Source organism: Aquarana catesbeiana, linkage group LG02 (genome assembly GCF_042186555.1).
Source record: "Aquarana catesbeiana isolate 2022-GZ linkage group LG02, ASM4218655v1, whole genome shotgun sequence".
Lineage (NCBI taxonomy): Eukaryota > Metazoa > Chordata > Amphibia > Anura > Ranidae > Aquarana > Aquarana catesbeiana.
In genome coordinates, this window is record NC_133325.1 from 813,532,605 (window position 1) to 813,537,972 (window position 5,368).

Genomic DNA, 5,368 nt, shown 5'->3' on the forward strand with positions numbered 1-5,368 from the left:
CCACCCCCAAAACACCGACATCACCCCACCCCCAAAACACCGACATCACCCCACCCCCAAAACACCGACATCACCCCACCCCCAAAACACAGACATCACCCCACCCCCAAAACACCGACATCACCCCACCCCCAAAACACCGACATCACCCCACCCCCAAAACACAGACATCACCCCACCCCCAAAACACCGACATCACCCCACCCCCAAAACACCGACATCACCCCACCCCCAAAACACAGACATCACCCCACCCCCAAAACACTGACATCACCCCACCCCCAAAACACCGACATCACCCCACCCCCAAAACACCGACATCACCCCACCCCCAAAACACAGACATCACCCCACCCCTCAAAACACCGACATCACCCCACCCCCAAACACCGACATCACCCCACCCCCAAACACCGACATCACCCCACCCCCAAAACACTGACAACACCCCACCCCCAAAACACCGACATCACCCCACCCCCAAAACACAGACATCACCCCACCCCCAAAACACCGACATCACCCCACCCCCAAAACACAGACATCACCCCACCCCCAAAACACAGACATCACCCCACCCCTCAAAACACCGACATCACCCCACCCCCAAACACCGACATCACCCCACCCCCAAACACCGACATCACCCCACCCCCAAAACACTGACAACACCCCACCCCCAAAACACAGACATCACCCCACCCCCAAACACCGACATCACCCCACCCCCAAAACACCGACATCACCCCACCCCCCAAACACAGACATCACCCCACCCCCAAAACACCGACATCACCCCACCCCCAAAACACCGACATCACCCCACCCCCAAAACACCGACATCACCCCACCCCCAAAACACCGACATCACCCCACCCCCAAAACACCGACATCACCCCACCCCCAAAACACCGACATCACCCCACCCCCAAAACACCGACATCACCCCACCCCCAAAACACCGACATCACCCCACCCCCAAAACACTGACAACCGACATCACCCCACCCCCAAAACACCGACATCACCCCACCCCCAAAACACCGACATCACCCCACCCCCAAAACACAGACATCACCCCACCCCCAAAACACAGACATCACCCCACCCCCAAAACACTGACAACACCCCACCCCAAAACACAGACATCACCCCACCCCCAAACACCGACATCACCCCACCCCCAAAACACCGACATCACCCCACCCCCCAAACACAGACATCACCCCACCCCCAAAACACCGACATCACCCCACCCCCAAAACACCGACATCACCCCACCCCCAAAACACCGACATCACCCCACCCCCAAAACACCGACATCACCCCACCCCCAAAACACCGACATCACCCCACCCCCAAAACACCGACATCACCCCACCCCCCAAACACCGACATCACCCCACCCCCAAAACACCGACATCACCCCACCTCCAAAACACCGACATCACCCCACCTCCAAAACACAGACATCACCCCACCCCCAAAACACCGACATCACCCCACCTCCAAAACACCGACATCACCCCACCTCCAAAACACCGACATCACCCCACCCCCAAAACACCGACATCACCCCACCCCCAAAACACCGACATCACCCCACCTCCAAAACACTGACATCACCCCACCCCCAAAACACCGACATCACCCCACCCCCAAAACACCGACATTACCCCACCCCCCAAACACTGACATCACCCCACCCCCAAAACACCGACATCACCCCACCCCCAAAACACAGACATCACCCCACCCCCAAAACACTGACAAACCGACATCACCCCACCCCCAAACACAGACATCACCGCACCCCCAAAACACCGACATCACCCCACCCCCAAAACACCGACATCACCCCACCCCCAAAACACAGACATCACCCCACCCCCAAAACACTGACATCACCCCACCCCCAGAACACCGACATCACCCCACCCCCAAAACACCGACATCACCCCACCCCCAAAACACCGACATCACCCCACCCCCAAAACACTGACATCACCCCACCCCCCAAAACACCGACATCACCCACCCCCAAAACACAGACATCACCCCACCCCCAAAACACCGACATCACCCCACCCCCAAAACACCGACATCACCCCACCCCCAAAACACAGACATCACCCCACCCCCAAAACACCGACATCACCCCACCCCCAAAACACAGACATCACCCCACCCCCAAAACACAGACATCACCCCACCCCAAAACACCGACATCACCCCACCCCCAAAACACTGACATCACCCCACCCCCAAAACACCGACATCACCCCACCCCCAAAACACAGACATCACCCCACCCCCAAAACACTGACAACCGACATCACCCCACCCCCAAAACACCGACATCACCCCACCCCCCAAAACACCGACATCACCCCACCCCCAAAACACTGACATCACCCCACCCCCAAAACACCGACATCACCCCACCCCCCAAAACACCGACATCACCCCACCCCCAAAACACTGACATCACCCCACCCCCAGAACACCGACATCACCCCACCCCCAAAACACCGACATCACCCCACCCCCAAAACACTGACATCACCCCACCCCCAAAACACCGACATCACCCCACCCCCAAAACACAGACATCACCCCACCCCCAAAACACAGACATCACCCCACCCCCAAAACACAGACATCACCCCATCCCCAAAACACCGACATCACCCCACCCCCAAAACACTGACATCACCCCACCCCAAAACACCGACATCACCCCACCCCCAAAACACCGACATCACCCCACCCCCAAAACACTGACATCACCCCACCCCCAAAACACCGACATCACCCCACCCCCAAAACACAGACATCACCCCACCCCCAAAACACTGACAACCGACATCACCCCACCCCCAAAACACCGACATCACCCCACCCCCAAAACACAGACATCACCCCACCCCCAAAACACAGACATCACCCCATCCCCAAAACACCGACATCACCCCACCCCCCAAAACACCGACATCACCCCACCCCCAAAACACAGACATCACCCCACCCCCAAAACACCGACATCACCCCACCCCCAAAACACTGACAACCGACATCACCCCACCCCCAAAACACCGACATCACCCCACCCCCAAAACACCGACATCACCCCACCCCAAAACACAGACATCACCCCACCCCCAAAACACCGACATCACCCCAAACTCACTAACACCCCCAAAAGACACCCCAAAAAACACAGACACCCCCCCCCTTTCTGCCACTGACAATACATAAAATACAATATATGATCATATATAAGGGGGAGAGTGGGCGGTGCTAATATATAAGGGAGGAGAGTGGGCGGTGCTAATATATAAGGGAGGAGAGTGGGCGGTGCTAATATATAAGGGGGAGAGTGGGCGGTGCTAATATATAAGGGAGGAGAGTGGGCGGTGCTAATATATAAGGGAGGAGAGTGGGCGGTTCCAAATTTATAAGGAAGGAGAGTGGGCGGTGCTAATATATAAGGGGGAGAGTGGGCGGTGCTAATATATAAGGGAGGAGAGTGGGCGGTGCTAATATATAAGGGAGGAGAGTGGGCGGTTCCAAATTTATAAGGAAGGAGAGTGGGCGGTGCTAATATATAAGGGAGGAGAGTGGGCGGTGCTAATATATAAGGGAGGAGAGTGGGCGGTGCTAAACAGCTTGAAAAGCAGAGAGTGGGCGGTGCTAGGGGGCCCGTGTTTACTCTGGTCACAGAGGGGGCGGGGTCACACATCGCTCGCAGTTGCATCATCCCTCCCATGTCTGTCGCTCTCAGGTTCTTGTCTCCTCCCCCCAGGTGACGCCCCCTATGCTGACAGGTGTCAGAGCGGTGCCCGGATTGGAGGATTGTCCGCTGGCTGACCCGCCTCTCTCAGGTATGCGGCAAATCATGTTTGGCCCTGTGGACCACCGCCTACTACGTGACCAATAAACAATCTACACTGGATGTGACCAATCACAGAGCTCCGAGGATACAGCCCGACAGACTCACACTGCGCACTCCTCCGATCACCACCGAGAGACACCGAACATTACCGATCACCTACCGACCGATCACCGGGGAGGAGAGTATATAGGTGAGTGTATATATAGATGGAGATGGGAGAGATTATACACTATATATATATACTCACCTGTATTCTCTATATACACTCTTTATTCTCTGTATATATGGAGATTATAGAGAGAGAATATAATATAATATAGATGGAGATTACACAGAACATATATATATAGAGAGATGATAGAGATATTATATATATATATATGAGGATCGGACAGTAGAGGGGGGAGGGGCGGCACAGAATTGCGGATTCTGATTGGAATTTTCTGAATTCTAGTAAAATATTAGAAGTGAGAAGAAGAGAAATATTTGTATTCAGATCTCTGGAATATCTACAATTCCCACCAAATATGGAATTATTCTGAAAAAGATGAACTTTATATAATTATAAATTACTCGACCCCCCCCCCCCTCCCTTCACTAGAAGACTCCCCCCTCCCCCCCCTCCCTTCACTAGAAGACTCCCCCCCCCCCCTCCCTCCTCACCAGAAGACTCCCCCCTCCCCCCCCTCCCTTCACTAGAAGACTCCCCCCCCTCCCTCCTCACCAGAAGACTCCCCCTCCCCCCCCCCTCCCTTCACTAGAAGACTCCCCCCCCCTCCCTCCTCACCAGAAGACTCCCCCCTCCCCCCCCCCTCCCTTCACTAGAAGACTCCCCCCCCCCCTCCCTCCTCACCAGAAGACTCCCCCCTCCCCCTCACTAGAAGACTCCCCCCCCCCCCCTTCACTAGAAGACTCCCCCCTCCCCCCCCCCCCCCTTCACTAGAAGACTTCCCTCCCCTCCCCTCCCTTCACTAGAAGACTTCCCCTCCCCTCCCCTCACTAGAAGACTCCCCCCTCCCCTCACTAGAAGACTCCCCCCTTCCCTTCACTAGAAGACTCCCCCCCCCTCCCCCCTCACTAGAAGACTCCCCCCCCTCCCCCCTCACTAGAAGACTCCCCCCCCTCCCCCCTCACTAGAAGACTCCCCCTCCCTTCACTAGAAGACTCCCCCTCCCTTCACTAGAAGACTCCCCCCTCCCCTCACTAGAAGACTCCCCCCCCCTCCCTCCTCACTAGAAGACTCCCCCTCACTAGAAGACTCCCCCCTTCCCTTCACTAGAAGACTCCCCCCTTCCCTTCACTAGAAGACTCCCCCTCCCCCTCACTAGAAGACTCCCCCCCCCCCTCCCTCCTCACTAGAAGACTCCCCCCCCCTCCCTTCACTAGAAGACTCCCCCTCCCTTCACTAGAAGACTCCCCCCCCCCTCACTAGAAGACTCCCCCCCCCCTCCTCACTAGAAGACTCCCCCCCCC

At 56.5% G+C, this 5,368-nt stretch overlaps 1 protein-coding gene across 1 annotated transcript in view; it reads left to right on the forward strand.

Moving 5' to 3' along the window:
* Window positions 1–3,824: 3,824 nt before the first annotated feature.
* Window positions 3,825–5,368, forward strand: part of CBS (cystathionine beta-synthase) — a gene marked incomplete in the record, with an annotated part of 52,346 nt that continues 50,802 nt past the window's right edge. Inside the window, 1 exon segment of the mRNA XM_073617629.1 lies at window positions 3,825–4,085.